This window comes from Daphnia pulicaria, chromosome 6 (genome assembly GCF_021234035.1).
Source record: "Daphnia pulicaria isolate SC F1-1A chromosome 6, SC_F0-13Bv2, whole genome shotgun sequence".
NCBI lineage: Eukaryota > Metazoa > Arthropoda > Branchiopoda > Diplostraca > Daphniidae > Daphnia > Daphnia pulicaria.
This window is the reverse complement of record NC_060918.1, coordinates 2,800,483-2,815,554: the sequence shown is the minus strand read 5'-3', so window position 1 is coordinate 2,815,554 and position 15,072 is coordinate 2,800,483. Positions and strand designations below refer to the sequence as shown.

General features: G+C 41.6%; 16 non-coding genes across 16 annotated transcripts; 6 read left to right on the top strand and 10 right to left on the bottom strand.

Annotated features, from left to right (window-relative positions):
• Positions 1 to 44: 44 nt before the first annotated feature.
• On the bottom strand, positions 45 to 163 carry Trnal-caa. The gene is made up of 2 exons: positions 126 to 163; positions 45 to 90 (listed from the first exon to the last, which is right to left on the bottom strand). It is a non-coding gene; the product is annotated as a tRNA-Leu (tRNA).
• A 550-nt stretch (positions 164 to 713) lies between these two features.
• Trnae-cuc lies at positions 714 to 785 on the top strand. The gene has a single exon. It is a non-coding gene; the product is annotated as a tRNA-Glu (tRNA).
• Positions 786 to 1,143: 358 nt separating this feature from the next.
• Trnag-ucc lies at positions 1,144 to 1,215 on the bottom strand. The gene has a single exon. It is a non-coding gene; the product is annotated as a tRNA-Gly (tRNA).
• Positions 1,216 to 1,410: 195 nt separating this feature from the next.
• Positions 1,411 to 1,529, bottom strand: Trnal-caa. Its single transcript has 2 exons — positions 1,492 to 1,529; positions 1,411 to 1,456 (listed from the first exon to the last, which is right to left on the bottom strand). It is a non-coding gene; the product is annotated as a tRNA-Leu (tRNA).
• Positions 1,530 to 2,311: 782 nt separating this feature from the next.
• Trnag-ucc lies at positions 2,312 to 2,383 on the bottom strand. Its single transcript has one exon. It is a non-coding gene; the product is annotated as a tRNA-Gly (tRNA).
• A 185-nt stretch (positions 2,384 to 2,568) lies between these two features.
• On the bottom strand, positions 2,569 to 2,687 carry Trnal-caa. Its single transcript has 2 exons — positions 2,650 to 2,687; positions 2,569 to 2,614 (listed from the first exon to the last, which is right to left on the bottom strand). It is a non-coding gene; the product is annotated as a tRNA-Leu (tRNA).
• Positions 2,688 to 3,037: 350 nt separating this feature from the next.
• Trnae-cuc lies at positions 3,038 to 3,109 on the top strand. Its single transcript has one exon. It is a non-coding gene; the product is annotated as a tRNA-Glu (tRNA).
• Positions 3,110 to 9,963: 6,854 nt separating this feature from the next.
• Trnae-cuc lies at positions 9,964 to 10,035 on the top strand. Its single transcript has one exon. It is a non-coding gene; the product is annotated as a tRNA-Glu (tRNA).
• Positions 10,036 to 10,393: 358 nt separating this feature from the next.
• On the bottom strand, positions 10,394 to 10,465 carry Trnag-ucc. Its single transcript has one exon. It is a non-coding gene; the product is annotated as a tRNA-Gly (tRNA).
• A 654-nt stretch (positions 10,466 to 11,119) lies between these two features.
• On the top strand, positions 11,120 to 11,191 carry Trnae-cuc. Its single transcript has one exon. It is a non-coding gene; the product is annotated as a tRNA-Glu (tRNA).
• Positions 11,192 to 11,549: 358 nt separating this feature from the next.
• On the bottom strand, positions 11,550 to 11,621 carry Trnag-ucc. The gene has a single exon. It is a non-coding gene; the product is annotated as a tRNA-Gly (tRNA).
• A 655-nt stretch (positions 11,622 to 12,276) lies between these two features.
• On the top strand, positions 12,277 to 12,348 carry Trnae-cuc. The gene has a single exon. It is a non-coding gene; the product is annotated as a tRNA-Glu (tRNA).
• A 358-nt stretch (positions 12,349 to 12,706) lies between these two features.
• On the bottom strand, positions 12,707 to 12,778 carry Trnag-ucc. The gene has a single exon. It is a non-coding gene; the product is annotated as a tRNA-Gly (tRNA).
• A 185-nt stretch (positions 12,779 to 12,963) lies between these two features.
• On the bottom strand, positions 12,964 to 13,082 carry Trnal-caa. The gene is made up of 2 exons: positions 13,045 to 13,082; positions 12,964 to 13,008 (listed from the first exon to the last, which is right to left on the bottom strand). It is a non-coding gene; the product is annotated as a tRNA-Leu (tRNA).
• Positions 13,083 to 13,430: 348 nt separating this feature from the next.
• Trnae-cuc lies at positions 13,431 to 13,502 on the top strand. Its single transcript has one exon. It is a non-coding gene; the product is annotated as a tRNA-Glu (tRNA).
• Positions 13,503 to 13,860: 358 nt separating this feature from the next.
• On the bottom strand, positions 13,861 to 13,932 carry Trnag-ucc. Its single transcript has one exon. It is a non-coding gene; the product is annotated as a tRNA-Gly (tRNA).
• Between the last annotated feature and the right edge of the window lie 1,140 nt (positions 13,933 to 15,072).

Here is a 15,072-nt window from a genome sequence, read left to right as displayed (position 1 = left end):
ATATTGCAATGCGATGATCATGTGTATTCAGATAATTATATGTTTGTCAGGAGTGGGATTTGAACCCACGCCTTCATTGAAGACCAGCATACTGCAACTTCTTTTATTGAAGCAAGGATTATGTCCTTGAGTCTGGCGCCTTAGACCGCTCGGCCATCCTGACCGCATTCAAATATACCTAAATTCTTTTTCCCTACAAATGTGGCATTAAAACTCTTCTAACTCATTCAAGAGTTCCTTGCCCTAGGCGATTTATACCAGGACAACAATTGTATTACGTTGTATTGCGTTTGAATATGTATTTTTTTTTGAATATGTATTTTCTTGAGTCTGGTGCCTTAGACTGCTCGGCCATCCTGACCTCATCAGATCTAGCTAAATTCCTGTGCATTACAGATGTGGGATTTAAACTCTTCTAACTCATTCAAGAGTTCCTTGCCCTAGGCGATTTATACCAGGACAACAATTGTATTACGTTGTATGGCGTTTGAATATGTATTTTTTTTTTGAATATGTATTTTCTTGAATCTGGTTCCTTAGACCGCTCGGCCATCCTGACCTCATCAGATCTAGCTAAATTCCTTTGCATTACAGATGTGGGATTTAAACTCTTCTAACCCATTCAAGAGTTCCTTGCCCTAGGCTGTTTATACCAGGACAACAATTGTATTATGTTGTATTGAATTGGAATATGTATTTTTCAAGCTATTTCATCCCATATTGTCTAGTGGTTAGGATACCTGGCTCTCACCCAGGAGGCCCGGGTTCAATTCCCGGTATGCAAAAAGAGGAACTGGACAATTTTGAAAGTTTTGGCCATTTTTGTCAAATACATCTGGCAAATTGTTTCTGCGTTTCCAGAACTATTGCAATCGGCTTAACTTACACACTTACGAGCCAAAATATTTCTAGTACATTGGATATACTAAATACATCGGCATGTTTCCATCGAGACTCCTTCATAAAATGTTTTCTTTGCAAGAAATATCGCAAAGGAATAAGAAATGACATCTATGTCAATTATTCATGTGTGAACGAAAAAGAAATGAACAACTATATTTTACCTAAAGAGTAACATTTGTGTAAATTGACTTCAATTCCGTAGGTTGACTGGTCTGCTAAGAAATAGCCAGATTGCTAAACTGCGATGGCCGAGAATCGAACTCGGGTCAATTACTTGGAAGGTAACTATGCTAACCACTATACCACCATCGCTTGACGTAATTTAGCGTCATCATTTTCGTATTGTCACATCTTTTTAAATTACAGAAAATCGACCAGTTTTACCACTTGGTGACCTTGTATCGTGGTACATTAAGCATTCTCTATCACTATATCAAAGCAACCTCTCTAATCTTCTCTAATTATATTGCAATGCGATGATCATGTGTATTCAGATAATTATATGTTTGTCAGGAGTGGGATTTGAACCCACGCCTTCATTGAAGACCAGCATACTGCAACTTCTTTTATTGAAGCAAGGATTATGTCCTTGAGTCTGGCGCCTTAGACCGCTCGGCCATCCTGACCGCATTCAAATATACCTAAATTCTTTTTCCCTACAAATGTGGCATTAAAACTCTTCTAACTCATTCAAGAGTTCCTTGCCTTAGGCGATTTATACCAGGACAACAATTGTATTACGTTGTATTGCGTTTGAATATGTATTTTTTTTTTTGAATATGTATTTTCTTGAGTCTGGTGCCTTAGACCGCTCGGCCATCCTGACCTCATCAGATCTAGCTAAATTCCTGTGCATTACAGATGTGGGATTTAAACTCTTCTAACTCATTCAAGAGTTCCTTGCCCTAGGCTGTTTATACCAGGACAACAATTGTATTATGTTGTATTGATTTGGAATATGTATTTTTCATGATTTCATTCCATATTGTCTAGTGGTTAGGATACCTGGTTTTCACCCAGGAGGCCCGGGTTCAATTCCCGGTATGGGAAAAGAGGAACTGGACAATTTTGCAAGTTTTGGCCATTTTTGTCAAATACATCTGGCAAACAGTTTCTGCGTTTCCAGAACTATTGCAATCGGCTTAACTTACATACTTACGAGCCAAAATATTTCTAGTACATTGGATATACTAAGTACATCGGCATGTTTCCATCGAGACTCCTTCATAAAATGGTTTCTTTGCAAGAAATATCGCCAAGGAATAAGAAATGACATCTATGTCAATTATTCATGTGTGAACGAAAAAGAAATGAACAACTATATTTTACCTAAAGAGTAACATTTGTGTAAATTGACTTCTATTCCGTAGGTTGACTAGTCTGCTAAGAAATAGCCAGATTGCTAAACTGCGATGGCCGAGAATCGAACTCGGGTCAATTGCTTGGAAGGCAACTATGCTAACCACTATACCACCATCGCTTGACGTAATTTAGCGTCATCATTTTCGTATTGTCACATCTTTTTAAATTACAGAAAATCGACCAGTATTACCACTTGGTGACCTTGTATCGTGGTACATTAAGCATTCTCTATCACTACATCAAAGCAACCTCTCTAATTATGTTGCAATGCGATAATCATGTGTATTCAGATAATTAAATGTTTGTCAGGAGTGGGATTTGAACCCACGCCTTCATTGAAGACCAGCATACTGCAACTTCTTTTATTGAAGCAAGGATTATGTCCTTGAGTCTGGCGCCTTAGACCGCTCGGCCATCCTGACCGCATTCAAATATACCTAAATTCTTTTCCACTACAAATGTGGCATTAAAACTCTTCTAACTCATTCAAGAGTTCCTTGCCCTAGGCGATTTATACCAGGACAACAATTGTATTACGTTGTATTGCGTTTGAATATGTATTTTTTTTTATATGTATTTTCTTGAGTCTGGTGCCTTAGACCGCTCGGCCATCTTGACCTCATCAGATCTAGCTAAATTACTTTGAATTACAGATGTGGGATTTAAACTCTTCTAACTAATTCAAGAGTTTCTTGCCCTAGGCAGTTTATACCAGGACAACAATTGTATTATGTTGTATTGATTTGGAATATGTATTTTTCAAGCGAATTCATCCCATATTGTCTAGTGGTTAGGATACCTGGCTCTCACCCAGGAGGCTCGGGTTCAATTCCCGGTATGGGAAAAGAGGAACTGGACAATTTTAGAAGTTCTGGCCATTTTTGTCAAATATATGTGGCAAACAGTTTCTGCGTTTCCAGAACTATTGCAATCGGCTTAACTTACATACTTCACGCACACGAAAGAGCAGTCAGATCTAGTTTAGCAGTTGAGACGAGTGTGTGTCTCTGTAAGCCTTACTGTCGTAAGCAAGTTGAGAGAGAGCTTTGGCTAAATACCTGGCTCACTCGCGTGTATCGTGTTGCTTATAAGTAAAATATATTCGTGTAAGCACCCCTAGTTTATTTGTCGCGTGTTTGCTTATTCGAGTAACGTAACAATCTGACCAGTCGAATCCGCTCGTCGGCTGAGCAGATTACAACATTTGGTGTCAGAAGTCGGGCACGGGCCATCGAACAGTTCTCTTTTTTTTGTTGGTAAAATTTTTTTGGTTTTTTTTTTTTTTTTTGTTAGAACTGCCCGTGCAATATCCAAGTCATTTTCTTTTTTTTGGTAACGTCCCCTCGTCTCTTTCATTGATTTAGTTCATTGTTTATGGTTTTTGTGTCTTGTGTATGACACACGAGAATTTTTTTTAGAAATCGACGATTATTAGTTGAATCAGTTTTTTTTCCGTCACGCCATCATTCCCTTACCTGTTTTTTTTTGTTGAGAAAATTCTTGCCCACCCACCCACCCCCCCTCTTCTTTTCGCGCGTAAAACCTCGTGGCTAGACGAAAGTCTTCTTTTTCTGCTTCTTTCAGTGAGGCGTATTAAATCTGGGTGATAGTCGCCATTTTCCTTTTTCTTTTGACTTTGAGAGTCTACAGTGCCATTTCAGATAAGAACGCGTTCCAACACCCAAACCGCAGTCACACCAGTGACACGTGCAAGAGTAGTTGCGCCAACCACACTCGTACCGTCACCATCCTTGCGTGGTGGCTCAAGTAGGCTAACATTTAATTTACCAGTTCCAGCAACTGCAGTTGCAAGGGTAGTAGACATGGCACTACCACAAAATCTAATTGATGCGCTTACGAATCTTGCGACAGCAATGGCCGCAGATCGAAGGGCTGCCCAAAATCAGTCAACGGCGCTTTTGAATGCTTTAGACCAGCAGCGTCTAAAATCGGTGGCTTTGGTGCAACAACTCGCAGACGACGCCGCGGCTGCCCCAGCAGCAACACCTCGTGTAGCAGCTGCAGCCGTCGAATCTATCCCGTGTTTTGAGGGTAAATTAATGGATTTCCCGCAAGATTTTGTAGATTTTTTAGACAGAGTTGCCGTGGCCGAAGGATGGACGGACGCACAGCGTATTCAAATAGCGGCAAGGCGGCTGTTGAAAACAGCGTTGCAGTGGCATATTCACATAGGCCATACGCATGCAACCTGGGCTTCCTGGTCTGGAGCGTTCACCACGAATTTTTCACCACGTTTACACGTTGGTGAATGGCTCAGGTTGGTAGAAGAGAGACGACAGAAAGTAGATGAATCAGGTATTGAGTACGCTTTAGATAAGCATAAATTGTTACGTGTTGCCCCTATCCCCCTTAACGATGAAATAATGGTAGCTTTTCTTATAGATGGCCTCGCAAGCTGGCAACATGTGGCCGCGATGACAGCAAACCGTCCAGCCAACGTCCCGCAGTTTATTCAGAGGATAAGAGAACTAGAAACTCTTGGCATTGCGTCCCGCGTCGTACCTCCACCAGCACATGGACCAGTGGCGCCACCTTGGGCTCCACCAGTGGTTCCACCAGTAGCCCCACCAGCGGCTCCGACAACAACCCCACCAGTGGCGCCACCTAGCGCTCCTGATTTGAACGCCACTCTCGCAGCTTTCGGCAACCAGCTGGTTAACCAACTGACTGCACAGTTCAACAAGATGGCGATTGGAAGTCGTGGTGCCGGAAGTGGAGGAGGCGGAGGTGATCGTGGTGGAAGAAGCGGAGGTGATCGTGGAGGAAGAGGATGGGTTGACCCCAGTAAGCGGAAATGTTACAGCTGCGACGCGATTGGACACATCGCCCGTCACTGCCCAACAAAGTCGGGAAAAGGACCAACCGGAAGTTAGGAGCAAGGCCTATGCTCACCGGTTATGCACACCTTCTTTGTCGTCCCCAGCTTCCACTGGTTAAGGTATTCATAGAAAGTATTGGTGAAGTAACTGGCCTGGTAGATACAGGCGCTAGTGTGTCTGCTATAAGACTTAGTGAAGTAAGGAATGTTTTGGATCCTAAGCGTGAAAAATCTTTTTTTAATCTAACTGGGGTGGATGATAAAAAAGTTATGGTTGATTCTTTTTGTTCTTTAAAAGTAAAATGGGAAAATAAAGTGGTTGAGTTAAATGAAGTAGCCGTAGTTAAAAATTGTCCATTTGCATTGATTCTTGGGGTAGATTGGATTGTGAAAAGTAAATTAAATTTGATTGTAGAAGATGGTAAAATTGTTTTAAAATCTCAGGATTCAAACCAACCAAAAGTTAAGAAAGTTCGTTTTGCTGGAATCGGAGAGCAAAATATTTGTAGTGAAGAGGATGATGAGAACGATTTTTTTGTGTCTGACGAGCTGATTGATTCTTTAGAGGCAGAAAATAAAACAAAGAGGTGCCCTCGTGTGATAGGCACAGAAGTAAAAGTTGTGGAATCAGCTGTTATACCAGCAGAGTCTCTTTTTTTTGTAAAAGCTAAAATTTCTAAGAAGTTCACTGGTAATGTTATCGTCAGGCCAAATATGTGTGCTCATCCTGGAATGGAATGGATTATTCCATCCTGTGTATTAAAAGTGTCAGCGGGAAAACTTAAAATCCCCGTATTAAATATGAAAATGTCATCTCTTGTGTTACATCGTAAAGATTTTATAGCGTATGTAGATACAGATTTTGATAGCAACATGGTCGTCGTCGGACAAGAAGAGCAGCCAGAAAATCCCGTCTGCTCCTTCGTCGAAAATGCTGGTCAATCCGACGAGAAGTTGAAGATCCTGATGGACGCCCGCGTAGGCGAAAATTTGTCGGAAGAAGAGAGGAGTGCCGTTTTCGATCTCTTGAGCAAATATCTTCGGTGTTTCCCCTCAGCAGATGGCGAACTTGGATTTACAAACATGGCGGAGCATTTCATCGACACTGGCGACGCTCAACCAATCAGCTGCGTCCCGTATCGCGTGTCAGCTATGGAACGAAGGATCATAATCGAAAAAGTCGCCGATATGCTGAAACAAGGTATCATTCGTCCGTCATTTAGTCCGTGGGCAGCACCGGTAGTGCTGGTTAAAAAGAAATCGGGTGACTTTAGGTTCTGCATCGACTTTAGACGTTTAAACGCGGTGACAAAAAGAGACGTTTACCCTTTACCCCGATTGGATGACGTTTTTGATCGTCTTGCTGGTGCGAAATATTTTTCGAGTTTGGACTTAATGAGTGGCTATTGGCAGGTACCCGTTGCCTCCGCTGATACGTGTAAAAGAGCGTTTGTCACTCCAGATGGATTGTATGAGTTTGTTCGTTTGCCGTTTGGACTGAATAATGCACCGTCCACTTCTCAACGTCTGATGGATCGAGTTTTAGCTCGCCTCAAATGGCAAATGTGTCTCGTTTATTTAGACGATGTGTTAATTTTTGGAAGAACGTTCGACGAACATCAGAAAAGACTTGAGTGTGTGCTAATGGCTTTGGTGGAAGCCGGATTAACCTTGAACGTGTCTAAATGTATTTTTGCGACAAACAGAATTTTTCATTTAGGTCACACCATCGATGAGTATGGAATCCGGCCAGACTCTGAAAAAATTAGTGCACTAGTTAACTTTAAAATTAATAACGTTAAAACGTTGAGAGCCTTTTTAGGCCTCGCATCTTTTTATCGCCGTTTCGTTCCAGATTTCGCTACAATAGCACATCCGCTGCACAGGCTCCTGAAAAAGAATTCCGTATGGAGCTGGACGGAAGCCCAAGAGTCGGCAAAAGCTGCGTTGATTGGCCGCTTGGTGTCTTCCCCTGTACTGGCGCACTTTGACCAAAACATCGATGTAGTTGTACAAACAGACGCCAGCCTGGTGGGCCTTGGGGCCGTTTTAATGCAAGATGCCGGAAGAAATGACTGGACTAGAAAGATGGACCACGTCCAGTCGCGTTCATTAGCCGAAAACTTACCGACGCGGAAAGCAAGTACCATGCTAATGAGCTAGAATGTTTAGCAATTGTTTGGGCATTGAAAAAATTACGTTCGTATGTGTGTGGTAGACGATTTTCTGTCTGTACAGATAGCTCAGCGGTTCGATGGCTATGGTCTAAGAAGGAGGTTACTGGCAAGTTCGCCAGATGGATTTTGGCTCTGCAAGAGTACGACTTTGAAATTCGCCACATAAAAGGAGTTAATAATTTAGTGGCTGATGCCCTATCGCGAAACCCTGATGAATCCTGTATTGGAACCAGTGGCTCCGCGATCGGACATGTAGTTTGTGTACTTGACAGTAGATGGCCTGTGGGCATGAATAATACAGAATTGGCATTCCAACAGCAGCCGGATAGCCAATTTCGTCCCATTATCACCTGTCTTAATTCAAAAGTACCGGGTAAAATTGCAGAACAGTTGAAAATTTTGTATAGGAGAAATCCCACCCAAGGGAGTAAATTTTTGCTTTGTGTCCCGTCAATTTTAAGGAGAAAGATAATAGAGTTTTCTCATGATGACCCCTCCTCTAGCCATATGGGAATAGACAAAACAATTGCAAGAGTGTCTGAACGTTATTGGTGGCCGAAGTTTCGGTCAAGTGTCCGTAAATATGTTATGTCTGGTAATTATTGCCAATTTCATAAATGTATCCCCGGATTACCCGCTGGTCAACTCCAGCCCATACCACCGCCAGATCGACCATTTCACACCGTCGGCATGGATCATCTCGGGCCATTTAAGGCAACGTCGGAAGGCAAGAAGCATATTATTATGGCTATCGACTACCTAACGAAATATGTAGAAGCAGCCGCAGTGGCCGACACGTCAACAGCATTGGTTGCGGATTTTGTGAGAAACCAGATCAACTTTCGCCATGGTGGAACAACGCGAATAATCAGTGATCAAGGCACTGCTTTCTCCTCCCACCTGATGGAAGAAAAAGTCAACGAATGGAAGACCCAGCACGTTTTTGCAACCGCAGAGCATCCACAAACATCTGGACTCGTTGAGCGAGTCAACCGGACGATGACCCTTGCGCTAGCTGCCTATGTCAATACTGACCATGATGACTGGGATCGCCATTTGCCAGCTGCAATTTTCGCCATCAACACGGCAAGGCAAAGTACGACCGAGATATCGCCGTTCCAGTTGGTTTATGGCCGCTTGCCCTTCACTGCTCTAGAAAACGAGTTTCCGTGGCCAGAAGAACGACCAGAATCATTCGACGTCTTTCTGTCTCGAGTCAAGGAGCTGAGAGAGGCGGCCCGAATAAAGATAGCGAAAAAACAAGAGAAAGTGAAGCGCCTGGTGGATCTTCGACGCAGAGTAGTGAAGGATCTCTGCCCTGGAGAGTTGGTGCTTGGTCGTAGGAAGTTGAAGAAGAAAGGCAAAACTAAGAAGTTATTGCCAAAGTACGTTGGTCCTTATCAAGTCGTTAAAAAGGTGTGCCCGACTACATATTTGGTTGAAGACCTGCCGGCCCGGCGAAAAAAGAAGAACTTTCGTCGTTTTAACACGCATGTCGTCCAAATACGTAAATTCCACCCGAGAGAGGATCCTGAATGGGAAGATTGGCCAGACGAACCGGATGATCGGACGCAGGACGAGCAAGATGACAGCTTTGTCCAGCAAGACGCTGAAGAAATTGATGCGGTGACACCATCCCCCGCTAGTTCGAAAATCGATCCGCCGAATGAAGTCGTGGCGCCACCTCCTCCAACGACAACGAGAGCCGGAAGAAAAGTAGTTCGTCCGAGCTGGATGAAGAATTTCGTTGCATGATTCGTGTATATCTCCCCCCTCCCCTTGTCAACGACGCTAGTTTGTTTTGTCCAGTTTACTTTCTTTATCTTTTATCCCGTCCCATCTTAAGTTTCTTTTTTTGGGTTGGATAAAATCAGGGAAAGGAAAGGATTAGTTTAAGTTCCCTCTTATTCATTTTTTTTGTCTCTCTCCCTAAATGTAGTTTTGATTTGACAAGTTTCGATTTGACAACTTTCAAAGTTTGCGCTGGTCATGCTGAGGTTTATTGTTTTTTGTTTCCCTTGTATATAGTCAAATCGAGTCAGGAAGGGCCGAATGTTGCAGACGGCCCCGTCCGTCTCCTTACTCCACCTATGAGCCCCTTTCTGTATTGTATGGGCGCCCTGAGGGCCCTTGTAATTGTGACCGCCAGTGGGCGCGACTGTCATGTGACGGCCGGCACATGAAAGAGCAGTCAGATCTAGTGTAGCAGTTTAGACGAGTGTGTGTCTCTGTAAGCCTTACTGTCGTAAGCAAGTTGAGAGAGAGCTTTGGCTAAAAACCTGGCTCACTCGCGTGTATCGTGTTTCTTGTAAGTAAAATATATTCGTGTAAGCACCCCTAGTTTATTTGTCGCGTGTTTGCTTATTCGAGTAACGTAACAATCTGACCAGTCGAATCCGCTCGTCGGCTGAGCAGATTACAACACAGGACAACAATTGTATTACGTTGTATTGCGTTTGAATATGTATTTTTTTTTTGAATATGTATTTTCTTGAGTCTGTAGCCTTAGACCGCTCGGCAATCCTGACCTCATCAGATCTAGCTAAATTCCTTTGCATTACAGATGTGGGATTTAAACTCTTCTAACTCATTCAAGAGTTCCTTGCCCTAGGCTGTTTATACCAGGACAACAATTGTATTATGTTGTATTGAATTGGAATATGTATTTTTCAAGCGATTTCATCCCATATTGTCTCGTGGTTAGGATACCTGGCTCTCACCCAGGAGGCCCGGGTTCGATTCCCGGTATGGGAAAAAAAGAACTGGACAATTTTGCAAGTTTTGGCCACTTTTGTCAAATACATTTGGCAAACAGTTTCTGCGTTTCCAGAACTATTGCAATCGGCTTAACTTACATACATACGAGCCGAAATCTTTCTAGTACATTGGATATACTAAGTACATCGGCATGTTTCCATCGAGACTCCTTCAAAAAATAGTTTCTTTGCAAAAAAATTCGCCAAGGAATAAGAAATGACATCTATGTCAATTATTCATGTGTGAACGAAAAAGAAATGAACAACTATATTTTACCTAAAGAGTAATAATTGTGTAAATTGACTTTAATTCCGTAGGTTGACTAGTCTGATAAGAAATAGCAAGATTGCTAAACTGCGATGGCCGAGAATCGAACTCGGGTCAATTGCTTGGAAGGCAACTATGCTAACCACTATACCACCATCGCTTGACGAAAGTTAGCGTCATAATTTCCGTATTGTCACATCTTTTTAAATTACAGAAAATCGACCAGTATTACCACTTGGTGACCTTGTATCGTGGTACATTAAGCATTCTCTATAACTATATCAAAGCAACCTCTCTAATTATTTTGCAATGATATGATCATGTATATTCAGATAATTATATGTTTGACAGGAGTGCGATTTGAACCCACGCCTTCATTGAAGACCAGAATACTGCAACTTCTTTTATTGAAGCAAGGATTATGTCCTTGAGTCTGGCGCATTAGACCGCTCGGCCATCCTGACCACATCAGATATACCTAAATTCTTTTTCCCTACAAATGTGGCATTAAAACTCTTCTAACTCATTCAAGAGTTCCTTGCCCTAGGCGATTTATACCAGGACAACAATTGTATTACGTTGCATGGCGTTTGAATACGTATTTTTTTTGAATATGTATTTTCTTGAATCTGGTGCCTTAGACCGCTCGGCCATCCTGACCTCATCAGATCTAGCTAAATTCCTTTGCATTACAGATGTGGGATTTAAACTCTTCTAACCCATTCAAGAGTTCCTTGCCCTAGGCTGTTTATACCAGGACAACAATTGTATTATGTTGTATTGATTTGGAATATGTATTTTTCAAGCTATTTCATCCCATATTGTCTAGTGGTTAGGATACCTGGCTCTCACCCAGGAGGCCCGGGTTCAATTCCCGGTATGGGAAAAGAGGAACTGGACAATTTTGAAAGTTTTGGCCATTTTTGTCAAATACATCTGGCAAATTGTTTCTGCGTTTCCAGAACTATTGCAATCGGCTTAACTTACATACTTACGAGCCAAAATATTTCTAGTACATTGGATATACTAAGTACATCGGCATGTTTCCATCGAGACTCCTTCATAAAATGGTTTCTTTGCAAGAAATATCGCCAAGGAATAAGAAATTACATCGATGTCAATTATTCATGTGTGAACGAAAAAGAAATGAACAACTATATTTTACCTAAAGAGTAACATTTGTGTAAATTGACTTCAATTCCGTAGGTTGACTAGTCTGCTAAGAAATAGCCAGATTGCTAAACTGCGATGGCCGAAAATCGAACTCGGGTCAATTGCTTGGAAGGCAACTATGCTAACCACTATACCACCATCGCTTGACGTAATTTAGCGTCATCATTTTCGTATTGTCACATCTTTTTAAATTACAGAAAATCGACCAGTATTACCACTTGGTGACCTTGTATCGTGGTACATTAAGCATTCTCTATCACTACATCAAAGCAACCTCTCTAATTATGTTGCAATGCGATAATCATGTGTATTCAGATAATTAAATGTTTGTCAGGAGTGGGATTTGAACCCACGCCTTCATTGAAGACCAGCATACTGCAACTTCTTTTATTGAAGCAAGGATTATGTCCTTGAGTCTGGCGCCTTAGACCGCTCGGCCATCCTAACCGCATTTAAATATACCTAAATTCTTTTCCCCTACAAATGTGGCATTAAAACTCTTCTAACTCATTCAAGAGTTCCTTGCCCTAGGCGATTTATACCAGGACAACAATTGTATTACGTTGCATGGCGTTTGAATACGTATTTTTTTTGAATATGTATTTTCTTGAATCTGGTGCCTTAGACCGCTCGGCCATCCTGACCTCATCAGATCTAGCTAAATTCCTTTGCATTACAGATGTGGGATTTAAACTCTTCTAACCCATTCAAGAGTTCCTTGCCCTAGGCTGTTTATACCAGGACAACAATTGTATTATGTTGTATTGATTTGGAATATGTATTTTTCAAGCTATTTAATCCCATATTGTCTAGTGGTTAGGATACCTGGCTCTCACCCAGGAGGCCCGGGTTCAATTCCCGGTATGGGAAAAGAGGAACTGGACAATTTTGAAAGTTTTGGCCATTTTTGTCAAATACATCTGGCAAATTGTTTCTGCGTTTCCAGAACTATTGCAATCGGCTTAAGTTACATACTTACGAGCCAAAATATTTCTAGTACATTGGATATACTAAGTACATCGGCATGTTTCCATCGAGACTCCTTCATAAAATGGTTTCTTTGCAAGAAATATCGCCAAGGAATAAGAAATTACATCGATGTCAATTATTCATGTGTGAACGAAAAAGAAATGAACAACTATATTTTACCTAAAGAGTAACATTTGTGTAAATTGACTTCAATTCCGTAGGTTGACTAGTCTGCTAAGAAATAGCCAGATTGCTTAAAAGCGATGGCCGAGAATCGAACTCGGGTCAATTGCTTGGAAGGCAACTATGCTAACCACTATACCACCATCGCTTGATGTAAGTTAGCGTCATCATTTCCGTATTGTCACATCTTTTTAAATTACAGAAATTCGACCAGTATTACCACTTGGTGACCTTGTATCGTGGTACATTAAGCATTCTCTATCACTATATCAAAGCAACCTCTCTAATCATGTTGCAATGCGATGATCATGTATATTGAGATAATTATATGTTTGTCAGGAGTGGGATTTGAACCCACGCCTTCATTGAAGACCAGAATAATGCAACTTATTTTATTGAAGCAAGGATTATGTCCTTGAGTCTGGCGCCTTAGACCGCTCGGCCATCCTGACCACATAAAATATACCTAAATTCTTTTTCCCTACAAATGTGGCATTAAAACTCTTCTAACTCATTCAAGAGTTCCTTGCCCTAGGCGATTTATACCAGGACAACAATTGTATTACGTTGTATTGCGTTTGAATATGTATTTTTTTTATATGTATTTTCTTGAGTCTGGTGCCTGAGACCGCTCGGCCATCTTGACCTCATCAGATCTAGCTAAATTACTTTGAATTACAGATGTGGGATTTAAACTCTTCTAACTAATTCAAGAGTTTCTTGCCCTAGGCAGTTTATACCAGGACAACAATTGTATTATGTTGTATTGATTTGGAATATGTATTTTTCAAGCGAATTCATCCCATATTGTCTAGTGGTTAGGATACCTGGCTCTCACCCAGGAGGCTCGGGTTCAATTCCTGGTATGGGAAAAGAGGAACTGGACAATTTTAGAAGTTCTGGCCATTTTTGTCAAATATATGTGGCAAACAGTTTCTGCGTTTCCAGAACTATTGCAATCGGCTTAACTTACATACTTACGAGCCAAAATATTTCTAGTACATTGGATATACTAAGTAAATCGGCATGTTTCCATCGAGACTTCTTCATAAAATGGTTTCTTTGCAAGAAATATCGCCAAGGAATAAGAAATGATATCTATGTCAATAATTCATGTTCGAACGAAAAAGAAATGAACAACTATATTTTACCTAAAGAGTAACATTTGTGTAAATTGACTTCAATTCCGTAGGTTGACTAGTCTGATAAGAAATAGCAAGATTGCTAAACTGCGATGGCCGAGAATCGAACTCGGGTCAATTGCTTGGAAGGCAACTATGCTAACCACTATACCACCATCGCTTGACGTAAGTTAGCGTCATCATTCCCGTATTGTCACATCTTTTTAAATTACAGAAAATCGACCAGTATTACCACTTGGTGACCTTGTATCGTGGTACATTAAGCATTCTCTATCACTATATCAAAAAACCTCTCTAATTATGTTGCAATGCGATGATCATGTGTATTCAGATAATGATATGTTTGTCAGGAGTGGGATGTGAACCCACGCCTTCATTGAAGACCAGAATACTGCAACTTCTTTTATTGAAGCAAGGATTAAGTCCTTGAGTCTGGCGCCTTAGACCGCTCGGCCATCCTGACCACATCAGATATACCTAAATTCTTTTGCCCTACAAATGTGGCATTAAAACTCTTCTAACTCATTCAAGAGTTCCTTGCCCTAGGCGATTTATACCAGGTGTTGCAGACGGCCCCGTCCGTCTCCTTACTCCACCTATGAGCCCCTTTCTGTATTGTATGGGCGCCCTGAGGGCCCTTGTAATTGTGACCGCCAGTGGGCGCGACTGTCATGTGACGGCCGGCACACGAAAGAGCAGTCAGATCTAGTTTAGCAGTTGAGACGAGTGTGTGTCTCTGTAAGCCTTACTGTCGTAAGCAAGTTGAGAGAGAGCTTTGGCTAAATACCTGGCTCACTCGCGTGTATCGTGTTGCTTATAAGTAAAATATATTCGTGTAAGCACCCCTAGTTTATTTGTCGCGTGTTTGCTTATTCGAGTAACGTAACAATCTGACCAGTCGAATCCGCTCGTCGGCTGAGCAGATTACAATATTTGGTGTCAGAAGTCGGGCACGGGCCATCGAACAGTTCTCTTTTTTTTGTTGGTAAAATTTTTTTGTTTTTGTTTTTTTTTTTTTTGTTAGAACTGCCCGTGCAATATCCAAGTCATTTTCTTTTTTTTGGTAACGCCCCCTCGTCTCCTTCATTGATTTAGTTCATTGTTTATGGTTTTTGTGTCTTGTGTATGACACACGAGATTTTTTTTTAGAAATCGACGATTATTAGTTGAATCAGTTTTTTTTCCGTCACGCCATCATTCCCTTACCTGTTTTTTTTGTTGAGAAAATTCTTGCCCACCCACCCACCCCCCCTCTTCTTTTCGCGCGTAAAACCTCGTGGCTAGACGAAAGTCTTCTTTT